This window comes from Epinephelus fuscoguttatus, linkage group LG14 (genome assembly GCF_011397635.1).
Source record: "Epinephelus fuscoguttatus linkage group LG14, E.fuscoguttatus.final_Chr_v1".
Taxonomy (NCBI): Eukaryota; Metazoa; Chordata; class Actinopteri; order Perciformes; family Serranidae; genus Epinephelus; species Epinephelus fuscoguttatus.
The window spans coordinates 43,015,922-43,030,449 of NC_064765.1; the positions used below are offsets into that span (position 1 = coordinate 43,015,922).

Consider the following 14,528-nt stretch of genomic DNA (forward strand, 5'->3'; position numbering starts at 1 on the left):
ACACTCACATTCACACCTATGGACAATTTAGAGTTATCAATTAACCTAGTCCCCAATCTGCATGTCTTTGGACTGTGGGAGGAAGCCGGAGTGCCTGGAGAGAACCCACGCTGACACGGGGAGAACATTCAAACTCCGCACAGAAGGGCTCCCACGCCCAGGATCGAACCGGCAACCTGGACCAATCCTATTCACTCTATATATGCTTCCTTTAGGTAAAATTAATAGAAATCACTCTGTAAATTTCCATTGTTATGCGGATACATAGTACATACATAGTTGTATTTATTGATGAAGCCAGAAGAAACTGATCTATTAACTAAACTTCATAATTGCCTTAAAGACATAAAAACCTGGATGAGCACCAATTTCCTTTTGTTAAAGTCAGACAAAACTGAAGTTATTGTTCTTGGCTCCAAACAACTCAGAGACTCTTTATCTGATGACATAGTTTCTCTAGATGGCATTGCTCTGGCCTCCAGCACTACCGTAAGAAACCTCAGAGTAATATTTGACCAAGTCAAATACAGTCTTTTAAGTCTCATTTAAAACAAATCTCACAGACTGCATTTTTTCATTAGCGTAATATTGCGAAAATTAGGCCTATCTTGACCCGAAAAGATGCAGAAAAATAGGTCCACGCTTTTGTTACCTCTAGGCTGGATTACTGTAACTCCATATTATCAGGTAGATCTAATAAGTCTTTAAAAACTCTCCAGCTAATTCAGAATGCAGCAGCACATGTACTAACAGGAACTAAGAAACAAGATCATATTTCTCTTCATCTTCCTGTTGCTGTCCGGGAGGCAGACACTGTCTCCACATTCAAGACTAGACTTTGATAAAGCTTATAGTTAGGGCCGGCTCAGGCTTGCCTTGTACCAGTCCCTAGTTAGCCTGACTTAGGCCTAGTCTGCCGAGGGACCGATTATCCTGCCGAGGATAATACACTGAGCACATTCTCTCTCTCTCTCTCTCTCTCTCTCTCTCTCTCTCTATTGCATCTTGCTATCTTGGCCATACTGCATGTCACTAACTCAGCATCTTCTCCGGACCCTTTGTGCTCCACTGTGATGCAGGTTACCTTATATTGCAGCAGTGCCTGGATAGTGTGACATGTGTGGTTGTGTTGCTGCCGTGGTCCTGCCTGATGCCTCCTGCTGCTGCTATCATTAATCATACTTCTATTTGTACTTCTATATTATCATATATTAATATATACTTTCAACTTATTGTACTGCAATAGCCATAACTATAATTATAATTTTATTACCGTCTGTCCTGCATCTATCTCTGTCTCTGTCTCTCTTTCTGTCTCAGTCTGTCATGTGGATTACTGTTAATTTATCATGTTGATCTGTTCTGTATGATATCTATTCCACTTCTGGGGGATCTGAGGGATCCCTCCTCAGTTGCTCTTTCTGAGGTTTCTACCTTTTTTTTCCCATTAAAGGAGTTTTTCCATATCCGCTCTAAGGGTCCCAAGGACAGTAGGAATAATAATACTAATTAAAGCTGCAAGCAGCTGTGATTGGTCCCTCACTGAGTGCCATTGCAGGGGGCCAGCAGCACGCATCACTGAAGCGGTTATGTGAAAACTCAAAGTAAAGCGCTGTATACCTGTGTATCAATTTTCATGAGGAGATGAGGTCGTTGAAGCCATCAAAAAGCCAAACGTATTTGGTGGCGAGGGCGGCGCAATAGCGGCCACGCCCCTTGACATAGAGAAAAGCTTTTGATAACTTTTGATCAGCATGGTCTCAGGATGATCTGTACCAAATCTGAAGTTGATTGCACAAAATCTGTAAACGTGTTTAGTGGTGAGGGATCGATACTCACCATGCAGCCACATCGACACCATTAGACGTAGCTTCACAGCGTTCATAAGGAAGCTTGACCAACTTGTTCTGCATACATTAGAAGTGGAATGAAGTTGATGCCATCAAGTTTGTGTCATCAGTACATGTTAAAGTAAAAACTGGTCACTTCCTGTTACCACTGGGGGGCGCTATGAGTAAGGTGGGATATTAACATACCGGGCGTTCGGGGTGGAGCCATCATCAAGTCTGGCAAGTTTGAAGCTGTTGAGATCAAGTATGTGGGCGTGAGAGCCGTTCAAAATGCAATGGCGAGAAAACAAAAAGTTGCCAAAATTTGTCACGCACTAGCAGCCACACCCCTTGACATAGAGAAATGCTGTGAATAACTTTTGATCAGCATGTTCTCTGGATGATCGGTAAAAATTTTGAAGTTGATTGGATGAAATTCCTAGGACTAATTCATTAAAATACAACATTTGGAAATCACGCCAAAGTGACAAGTCAAAATCAAAACGGCCAACTTCCTGTTTGGAGTAGACAATTGGTGGCAGAGACTTTTATGTGCATCTGGACAACATACAGATGTGTACCAATTTTCATGTTCAAACTCCAAAAAAAAAACTGGGAGTGGTTTTTGAAAATTTCAAGGGGGCACTATAGAGGCACTTTCTCCCCCCATGGGCGACGCTCCTATCAAATGCAAGAGTTTGACATCCTTGATCTGTGTATCAATTTTCATGAGGATATCAGGTCGCGAAAGCCATCAAAAGCCAAACGTATTTTGTGGCGATGGAGGCGCCACAGCGGCCACGCCCCTTGACATAGAGAAAAGCTTTTAAGAGCTTTTGATCAGCATGGTCTCTGGATGATCTGTAAAAAATCTGAAGTCGATTGGATGAAATCCCTAGGACTAGTTCGTTAAAATACAACGTGGAAATCACGCCAAAATGACAAGTTAAAATCAAAATGGCCGACTTCCTGTTTGGAGTAGACCTTTGGTGGCAGAGACTTTTATGTGCGTCTGTACAACATACACATGTGTACCAATTTTCATGTTCAAACTCCAAAAAAACACCCTACAGGGAGCCGTTTTTGAAAATTTCAAGGGGGCGCTATAGAGGCATTTTGTCCCTCCCATGGGTGATGCCCCTATCAGATGCAAGAGCTCGCCATTCTTGACCTGTGTATCCATTTTCATGAGGAGATGAGGTCGTTGAAGCCATCAAAATGCCAAACATATTTAGTGGCGAGGGATTGATAGTCACCATGCCGCCACATGGACACCATGTGTTCATAAGGTAGCTTCACCAACTTGTTCTGCATGCGTTCATGATGTCATCGCCCGTATCGCGTCGCTCCCAATGGGGAGGGTATTTTGAAAATTTGTAGGGGGCACTATTTCTGCATTTCGCGCCGACCATGTGCAACCGCCCAAAAATATCGAATTTCGGATGTGGCCGGATGAATGTGGAAAGTTAGAAGCATTTTCAAATTTGGGAAAGGGCCGAAATTGGGACACGAAATGTCGCAATAATAATAATAACAATAAACAGCACGATTTCAATAGGGTCCTCGGACGACTTCGTCGTCGCTCGGGCCGTAATAATAATAAACAGCACGATTACAATAGGGTCCTGAGCTGATAAAAGCACACTTGAACAACACTTTTTATGTGCTTATCAAAGGTAAGGTCACCATCAAAGATCACACCCAGGTTCCTGGCTGTGGGTTTGATATTGGCAGACAGGGAACCAAGATGTTTCTGTAGTACAGGGATTGACTTTGGGGGACCGAAGAGAATGATTTCAGTTTTATTTTCATTTAATCTGAGAAGGTTGTGGGACATCCAGCATTTTATTTCGGACAGACAGGATAAAAGGTGATTAAAATTGCCTTCTTCACTGGGTTTTAAAGGGACGTACAGCTGTGTGTCGTCAGCATAACATTGGTAATGGATATTATATTTCTTTATGATGTGTCCCAATGGTAGCATGTATATGCTGAACAACAGCAGACCAAAGATGGAGCCTTGGGGAACACCACAGGTCAGAGAAACAACTGAAGAGGAGGTGTTCCTCAGGGCTACTGAGAAAGTCTGGTTTGACAAATATGATTTCAACCACAGTAGAGCAGTGTCGGAGGTGTTCCTCAGGGCTACTGAGAAAGTCTGGTTTGACAAATATGATTTCAACCACAGTAGAGCAGTGTCCCTAATGCCCACCCACTTTTCAAGCCGATCCAATAAAATAGCGTGATGCACAGTGTCAAAGGCAGAGCTCAAGTCTAAAAGAATTAAAACAGAGCAGTCACCAGCATCAGCTGTGAGTGAAAGGTTATTATTTACCTTAATCAGAGCAGATTTGGTGCTGTGATATGGGCAGAAACCAGACTGAAATTTATCAAAGATGTTAAAAGTGGTCATATGATTTCTGAATAAATAACCTTCTCTAAAACCTTTGATAAAAATGGTAACTTTGATATTGGTCGAAAATTTGTAAAATCAGAGGGGTTAAGGCTTGGTTTCTTTAAAAGGGGGTGCACTATTACATGCTTGAGGGAGGGGGGAGCACAGCCGGAGGACAAAGAACTGTTAACACTAGCTAAAATTGAGGGGCCGACATTGTTAAAAACTTCCTTCAGAAATCTGGAAGGCATAATATCTGAAGCAGTCCCTGACGGTTTTATTTTAGCTATAATGTCCTTTAACCCTATGGGCCCGAACGACGCATAGTGTGTCCAAATTCACACCTGTTCTTCTCTGAGGATTTTCTTCGTGACCGTGTGTCATAGTGAGAAACCACGCATTTCATGTGAAACAGTGGAATCATAGCTTTCCGACAAGACCAAGCACTTGTCGGTTGTCCAATGTTTTCACAGCGAAATAAAATGATAAAATTACACTAAAATTATGTATAACAGAGCTTTCATACAGCTTTGCACACACATTACTCTTGGATGGATTACTCGCGAATGCAGGGTTGCACAGAAATGCCATGCATATCACATGAAAGCGCAGGAGCAGAGCTTTCCAATGATACCACACACATCATTGTGCTGTCATCCCATCATGCTGTAAATACAGATTAATTATCTACAAAATAAAAACCTGACAATCCATTATACAGAAAATGATGGCAAATCTGGTTAGCCCAGACTGTCCTGAAAAAAAAAAACAAGATATAGCATGTGTATGTAGCCTTTATAATGACTGTGATATGAGCTTAAAAGTAAAGGCATTAAAAATACCCCAAAAGCGCCTAGGGCCCATAGGGTTAAAGTGCACAGTGTGAGTGGTTGAAAACAGTTTAGCAGGGTGGATGGGTAACACATTGGAGAAGGTGGGTCACCAATGATGGGGTCAATGTGGAGTTTAATTTCCTTAATTTTGTTCGTAAAAAATGGCTAGAAATTTTTCACAGTTCATCGGGGTGGTTTCGGTGCATTGACGAGGAGGAAGATTAGTAACAGAGTTGATGGTTTTGAAGAGCATTCTAGGGTTTCTTTGGTTCACTGTAATGATATTTCAGAAGTATGAGGACCTGGCTTCCTTGACTGTTTTCTGATAGGCGGACAATAGCTCTTTCAGGATGAGGAAAGACACCACCAGACGGTCCTTTTTCCACTTTCTCTCTGCCTGTCTGCATCTTCTCTTCAAATCTCTTGTGTGATTATTAAGCCATGGCATACTGATGGTTGATTTGACTTTCCGGGTTTTGATAGGTGCTATTGTATTAAGTATTGAGTTACAGGTATAGTCAAAGTTGGCTGTCGTATGCTGTAAAGCCCTGTGAGGCAAATTGTGATTTGTTATATTGGGCTTATAAATAAAATTGATTGATTGAATTGATTGATTGATAAATTGTTTTTATAAAAGTATAGATTATAGTGGCTTGAAAGTATAATTGCACTGTAATATTATGGTGTGAGTTTAAACTTTGCACTTTAAACTCACACCAGTTTTAACAGTTTTTTCTTAGCAGTTTGTTCTAAGGCTGGCAGCATGATTTAAAAAGAAATAGTTTTGGAACAGCGGACAGCAACCTGCTCTCTTGAGCCAGACTGAAATTAAACTTAAGGAGTTTATCGTTTGTGTGTCTTTAACCATTTTGCTTTGTCAATGCTCAACATGGGAACCAAAAAAAGGAAAAAATGTTTTTCATATTAATTTATAAAAATACATCATGTTATTGCATGTGTATGAAGTCATGGTGAAGAATGTTTTGCACTAACTTTTCCATAGCAGCCTGGAAGGCCTTGGAGCCAGGTGCATGCCTGTGGACAGGCTGGCCCTGGGGATCCATGACAGACACTTCACTGAGAGCACAGTCCCTGGTGTGCATGATGAATCTGCATGTCTGCGGGACTTCGATCTCTACCTAAAGATATATAACAGCAGACTCAGGGTCAATGAAGAGACAGAGATGGAGCAAGAACACTGTGTTATCAAGTGACCTCACAAAGTGGTACACAAACGGGCATGTACCTGACAAGAGACTTTATGGCCGTTCATCAGGTCAGTAGTGCCCACCACACCATTTCTGCTGTCTGTGGTGTACTGGTACATATATTTCTTGAAGGTCTTGAATCTAGATGCCACTGCAATAAGATAATGGTATCACAAGGTGATATTGACTTTCTAAAGCCCAGTTCAGACCAAAGATTTGCGACGAGACAAATTGAAACATGTATCTACTTGCAATGCGTGAGAAAGTGTATCATCTCTATGCAACAACTCTCTGTACTTCTGTTCTGATTTCCAGCTTTTCAGGCTTATTTTGTTGCTGAATATAATTCATAGCCTCTTAAAATATGAATGAGGATAGTGATAGTGAGATACTGACTACAGTTGCGTTTGTAATAGTGATGAAATGGTGATAAACAGAAACAAAACGAGCATTAGATGGAATATGTATAATAGATATGGCACAATAATAATAATGGTGCTGGTTATTTAACCAGAATGTGTGTGTGTGAGAGGCCATAAGCACATACAGCAAGGAGCAGCAGGGACCCACTGTCCAACTCTGGCACACAGTGAGGATGGAAACGGGGCTCAGTGGGGACAGAGCACCTGCCACAACAACAAGCGAACAGTGTGTGTGGTCATTTTGACCTGACCACTGGACTTCGCTACAAGCCGATGTGCTATTGAAACAGGTGACGTGCTTTACATTCTAAAAACCAACTGCTTGTGATTTGACCAGCTAAGTCACAGGTGACACTATCACCCGGCTTGGGTCAAGCACAGATGACCAGTTCCAGTCCAGTTCTGCAACTTTTCTCTGCAACGTTTGAAACCAGTTTTGTCTTGTCACATATCATTGGTCTGAACTAGGCTTAAGATCTTACCACCGTTAAGGTTCCACATCACTACATGGCAGCAGATCTTTGGAAGCAGCTAAATGATGCTCCCAGTAGTAAGCCACTGCTATAGTAGTGAATCATAAACAGTACAGGAGCAAGAGTCCATTGGCTTCTGTTGCTATCACCAGAAAGCAGGTCATGTGTTTATTAGTTCAGCACAGCCACAATTGATCTGTTAAACAGGTCAATGTGTCTGTTTGCAACTGCACACCAATCACCCCTCCATCTACCCTATGCACAGACACACTTTTACAGGAACACACTCTGTCAAGCCCCTCACAGGAACTGACAAAGTCCAGACTGTTGTAACTGCATCATTTTGGGGACTTATCAACACTTTAAAAAGTGCAATATAGACTTTTTGCATTACTTTTATTATTCTGATCACCAAAATAGCACAGAGCACCAATGAAACCAAGCAAATTGCAATCTCCTCAGAAAAAGTTTTGGAAGGTTTTGTTGATGTGGATATAACTGATGTGTTGGTAGCTACTTACACAGACACACTGAAGTTTGTGGCTTATTATCACTGCCTTTCTCTATGGAAAAAAAAGAGGAAAGTAATGTGTAATCTGGAAAACTGTTATGATAAAAACATTTTTGAACAAATATATATACATGGTCACGCACTATGTCTGCCCTTTTTAACCAAGGACTTAACATATGTATGTAAGGACAACAGTAAGCATTCATATTCAAGTAAAAAATATAACATGCCTTGACATGCCATGGTAGAAAAAAAGGTGTCATTAATAACATTCCATTTACTTGCTAGAATAAACAATAGCAACAATTACATTTACGACTCTTTCACAGAAGACATTAGGACTTAAAATGCACAGGTGTAAATAAAATATACAAGGCTGAATTCCATTTTCAGTCTCAGGATCCTAGTATTGGTCATGCTTGCTTTTATCATGGCTTATTGGAAACTGGACAGAACAGAGACACCATTAATGTTCGTAGTAACACCTGCGCTTTTCTTAAAAGGAAAAATCAAAATTTCTGGTGATAAGAAAGCCTTTATATGCAAACTAGCATACAAATGAGTTTTACAATTATTATCAAAAAAACTTTTATGATTTTCTTCAAATTTGGGGTGTCAGTGGCTTAGTGGTAGAGCAGGCGCCCCATATACAAGACTGTTGCTGCAGTGGCCCTGGTTCGACTCCAGCCTGTGGCTTTTTGCTGCATGTCACTCTCTCTCTCTCCCCCTTTCACGCTTGTCTGTCCTTTCAATTAAAGACCAAAAAGCCCCGAAAAATATATTTAAAAAAAAAAAGATTTTCTTCAAATTTCTCATAATCCAATTACTTTGAATCAAAAAAGATTCCTACTTACGGGCCAGTGTGTAGCTGCTCAGCAGCAGCACCAACAAACACAACTTGTTGTAACCCATCATTGGCTAAAGAAAAGGGTTTTCTCTGTACTGTTGAGTGCTCTCAGTCTTAACTAATACAGCAACACTTCTCCCAGATCATTTATAAAGTCCCTCCCCTCTTCCCTGTCCCTCCATAAGCCAGCCCTGCACACTACCAGGGGTACACTGACTCAGCAGATCCTGGGTGGTCGTTTCAAAGTTCAAACTCTGAATAACACATACGATTATTGTTGGGTAAATGGCAGCTTACAGACACAAATGTTTTTGTTCATGTCAATACAGAATTGCAAAATGGAATGCAGTTGTAATCAATCAGCTAGACTGTGGTACTATAACAATCAACTTATTTTTTGGTTCTTAACTCCTGGAATATTGTATAGATACTCTATACTATTTTATAAAGAGACTAAAAGTGACAAAATGAGTACACTTACTTTTGTTGTTGCTTCTCTTGAAGATGTTTACAGACTATTTCAGCCTATTGTCACATTTCCTGCAATCACACGTGAGGCCAGTTCTGTGCATGCAATGTCCCAACAAATGCTCCACCGCTCCCACCATCCAAACATAGGTATGTTTAGCCCTGAACAAGTTTCCACTTAGTGGTACAATAGAATAGAATGGAATAGAATAGAATACAATAGAAAGCTTTATTGTCTTTATAAAAACAGACAAAAAGCTAAACATCACATAAACACAGCTATATAATAGCTATAATAGCAAATGATAAAGTAGATAAAAACAATAAAAGACAGTGGTTTAAAACATTGCACCGTGTAGATATTGCACATTATTACACACACACTCCCACACCATATGTCGTACATTCAAAAGCGTTATATCCCCAGATTCCCTGAATAGAGCTGAATCACTTTGCAACTGGCCATGCCCACTTCTGCCTATATATTTTTTTTTTTGCAAAATCGCAAAAACTGGAAAACCTACTTTTTTGAACTCCTCCTTGGAATTTTGTCCGATCTGCATGAAACTTGGCATGTACACTCTTCACCTGAACCTGATCTAAAGTTATCAAAAGAATTTTGTTCTGTCAAAAATTCCTCAAATTATTAATGAACAAATTTGTGTAGCTAGCTATAAAAATGTAAACTGTTGCATATCTCAGTCAAACTTAATGCTATCAAAACCAAATCTCAGATCCTTAGTTGGCATGACACTGTGAAGGTATGAGCCGAATTTGGAGAATGTTAGCCACTAGTAGGCACTACAAATATGGGACGTTTATATCTCTTAAACGGCTACACCCATTTCTACGAAATTCAGTCAGTATGAAGTAGGGCCATTCCTGAGGCCATATATTGAAGGTGGTTATGACTGGTCAATGTGGGCGTGGCTTATTATAGGATAAACAACAAGCATTTACTACAGCTGAACTATAATGCTGAGAGCTGTGAAATTTATAGGGTACATATAGAATAGGACACAGATCTTCCATCTTCCATATGCTCCACAAGGCGGTGCTAAAATGGATGCAAACGCATTTGAGCGTGTAACTTCCACATTTTAAATGACACTTTCATAAACATTATATCTATGTGTTCCCTGGATAGAGCGAGGTTTTCTGACACAGGCTCCGCCAACTTCTGCTGCACATTCTCTTTGCTAATTTGCCACATGTCCAAAACCTACTTTTTCAAACTCCTCTCACAGTTTAAGCACCACCTGCATGAAACTTTGCACATAGAATCTCCAGATGTGTCTGATCAAAAGTCATCAAAATAATGTTGGCACTCCAAAAAATGCGCTAGTCATAATCAAACTATTTTTTTTGCTAGCTAAAAAACACATATTGTTTCATATTTTGGTCAAAATAAATACTTTCAACATCAAACTTAAGTCACTTGTTTTCAAGGTAATCAAGAGGCTCTATGCCAAATTTGGTGCAAATCCACCTATAGGTGTTGCTATAACAGATGCAAATGCAATTTTGCCTGTAACTTCAACATTTTAAACAACACATTCGTGGACATCAATGCAATGTATTTCCTGAATAGAGATGGGTTTTCTGACATAGGTCCCGCCCAGTTCGGCTGCAATTTTCCCCTGCTAAGTTACCACATATCCAAAACCTACTTTTTCGAACTACTCCTACGGTTTAAGCACCATCTGTGTGAAACTTTGCACATAGAATCTCCAGATGTGTCTGATCAAAAGTTATCAAAAGAATGTTGGCACTCCAAAAAATGCGCTAGTTATAACCAAACAATCTTTTTTGCTAGCTAAAAAACACATATTGTTTCATATTTTGGTCAAAGTAAAAGCTTTTAACATCAAACTTAATTCACTTGTTCTGGAGGTCATCCAGAGGCTCTGTGCCAAATTTGGTGCAAATTGGCTAATGGGGGCGCTAAAAACCCACAAACATCAAGTCTCAAGTACAAGATTTCAACAAAATTTGGTGAGTGTGATGTGGGGTCACTCCTGAGGCCGGACATAAAGTTAAGTAATGATTGGTCAAAGTGGGCGTGATATATTACAACAAATCCAAATCGCCACACATTCAGCCTGTCACACTTCCGACGTATTTCCCATTACAACAAATACCGCGGCTCAGACACTGGCCCGCATCCCTGCGCTCGCCCTGAGTCCGTCGTGCTTCTGGGCTGACTTCCGTGGGCTCCGTGGGGCACGGGGGCCAAGTTGCGCGGGGAGGCTTGGCCCCTGTTCATAACTACTTGTGGTTCTAGTTATTTCTTTAGTTTTCTTACAGCCCAGGAAAAGAACTGTTCATTAGTCTGGAGGTGGGAAAGAATACAATCACGTATACAGGGCGTACAGGAGTGGACTCAGCACACAACCTTGAGGTTAGCCAGTGCTGAACATTGAGGAGGAGGAGAGATGGGAGCCAAGTTTGACTGATTGTGTGGTCTGTGGTAATAAGTGATGTGGTGGATTCCCTGCCACATCCGCCGCAGATCACTGTCAGGGAAATGTCCCTCTATATTCCTTTTGTATGTATTCTGGGCTGAATTAATACCCCTCTTCAGGTTTGCCATGGCAATGCAGTACTGTTCTCTGTCCCCTGATGTGAAGGCAGCCTTGCGGTCTCTGATAAGAAGCCAGATATCACTGGTCATCCAGGGTTTTTGAATTGTCACTAAAGAAGACAGTAGGGTTGTAATTTTTTATCTTGAGTGAACAGAACGAAGGTAAGATAAGACCATTCAGAGAGGGTTTACAGGAAAATAAGTGGAAATACTTTTATTGCAACACAGCAACAAAAACACAAACAAATGTTTTGTTTGTTTGTTTTAACAAAGAAAGGAATAACTTAATGTATTTGCTAAATTTACAAGAGGAGACAAATACTTAGGAATTTGACATAAAATGTTAATAAAATTTCTCCTAACTCGCTACACGAGTGAGTCTGGTACTTTCTCTTCGCATGATAGATATTGATATTGTGATTATTGTACTCCTTTTTGTACCCCAAACACATTGAATTATTTGCACATTACTGTGTGGCTCCAAAATGAACTTCCTGTACTTTGAGATCATATTTCTCCTGCTTTAGCTTCGCTGCACTGGCTCCCTGTAAATTCCAGAATTGAATTTAAAATTCTACTGTTAACTTACAAAGCTGGTCAGGCTCCGTCTTATCTTAGAGAGTTCATAGTGCCCTATTTTCCCACCAGAACACTGCGCTCTGAGAATGCAGGGTTACTCGTGGTCCCTAAAGTCTCCAAAAGTAACTCGCTATCAGGCTCCTCTTCTGTGGAATCATCTTCCTGTTGCAGTCCGGGAGGCAGACACCATCTCCACATTTAGGACTAGACTTAAGACTTTCCTTTTTGATAAGGCTTATAGTTGGGGCTGGCTCAGGCTTGCCTTAGACCAGCCCCTAGTTAGGCTGACTTAGGCCTAGTCTGCCGAGGGACCTCCTGTAATACACCGAGCTCCTTCTCTCCTTCTCTCTCTCTCTCTCTTCTTTGCTAACACTCATGTCCTGTTACTGCATCTCGCTAACTCGGCTGTACTGCATGTCACTAACTCGGCTTCTTCTCTGGAGTTTTTGTGCTCCACTGTCTCGCATGTTAACTTATATCGCAGCAGTGCCCGGATGGTGTGACATGTGTGGTTGTGCTGCTGCTGTGGTCCTGCCTGATGCCTCCTGCTGCTGTTATCATTAGTCATACTTCTACTGTTATTATACACATATGATTGTAGGGGAAATACCTTTTTGAGAATGTTTTCACCAGTAATAAAGTTTGGGGCACCACCGTCCTAATAAGGGTAGCGACTAATAAAATTAATAACTCCTGAAACCAATTATTACTTCGTCAGCATGCTTATCAATAATGAATCAATCTCAATATCTGGGTTGGGAATTCTCCATACAGGGATCTTAGTTCCTGCTCAAAAGAAATACACACAAACAATGACTTGCCAATAAATTAAAATTTAATTAGGCTAAATGGGTAACAACTGAATAAATGAATGAGGATAATATGAAATAACACAAAATCAACAGTATGTATAAATGGATTAAACAAGAAGTAACACTCGTGTGAGTTATTTAATTTGGCAATAGTGAGAGAGTATGTGAAGAGAAATTGGAAATCAGGGATGCGCAAAATATTTATCTAAGGAATCCTAAATTAAGATTAATTTTGTTTTCTTTATTTATGAACGATCTACCAAATATACAGTATGTAATAATATTAATATTCAAATGTACGCTGACGATGCGGTAATTTCTACTGCAGCAAAAGATGCTGCTTGTAATCTCACATCTGCAGTGACCCATATCCAGGATTGGCTCTTAAGATCCTGCCTATTACTAAAGATAAAAAAAAACGTATGCATGATGTTCTCTAAGAAACCACTGAAAATGTCTCACTCTAATGTATTTCTGGGAAAGGATGAAATACAACTTGCCACAGAGTTCAAAAACCTTAGAGTCATTTTAGACTATACTTTGTTTTAGGAGCCACATCAAAAAAGTTTCCACAATCATTAAATGTAATCTTCATAATTTTAAACAGATTAGGACTTCTCTGACTGATGGCGCAGCTATGGCTTTCCTCCACTCTCTGATACTCTCACACATAGACCACTGTATAACTAGTTGGTCCCTAACTGGAGCTATGGCACTCAAGCCAATTGAATCTCTCTATAAAAAAGCAATAAAAATCCTGGACAAAAAGCAATTAACATATCATCATTGTGCCATCCTTCCAAAGTACAACCTACTAAACTTTGAAAATTTCAAAAAATTCAGAGTGGCTTGTTTCATATATAAAGTCTTACATGGGTTGGCTCCACCGCCACTGTCTGAACACATTGAACAAATGACAGTCGCTAACTCCTCAACTCAAACTACTAGAGCCACTGTTAGAGGTGACTGCGAGGTGCCACTGAGACGTACCACCTTTGGTCAAAAAGCTCTGTCTTTCAGAGGAAGCACTTTATGGAACACCTTACCACCCTCAATCAGAGAAAGCTCCAGCTTTGCTATTTTCAAGGGTCACTTAAAATAAGGTGACCAGATTTCTGAGATGAAAATTGGGGACATTTTCAGTGCGGTGGTGAAAAATCATTAAATATTATCATTATGAAATAAGAAATGGGGACAGGTACTTTTCATGTATTTTGACCAGCTTTTATTACAAAAAAGGTTGTAAACAAATGAGTGACATCACCAACTATCCATCCACTGAGGAAGACAAAAATTTCTTAATCTTATTAGGAGTTAGGATGGATTTTTTTGGTCAAAGGTTTCAGCTCATAACTAAATACTGAACTGATATTTATGACACAAAAGGTGGCAATCAAAAAAAGGGATGACATCACCATGATCCCCTCATTCATCCACCTCCATAGCCTCTGCCTCAGGAGCCTGGGTAGAATAAGAGCAGAGGAGAACATGAGAAAAGCTGCAAGAACAGAGCCAATAGTAAGTGAATAGTTTCTTAAAGAAATAACATCAGTTTTGGTAATATTCT

The 14,528-nt window shown here is 40.3% G+C and overlaps 1 pseudogene; it reads right to left on the minus strand.

The window, feature by feature from the left end:
- The window catches only part of LOC125900931 (apolipoprotein B-100-like), a 134,196-nt pseudogene extending 125,558 nt beyond the window's left edge, over positions 1-8,638 (minus strand).
- Between the last annotated feature and the right edge of the window lie 5,890 nt (positions 8,639-14,528).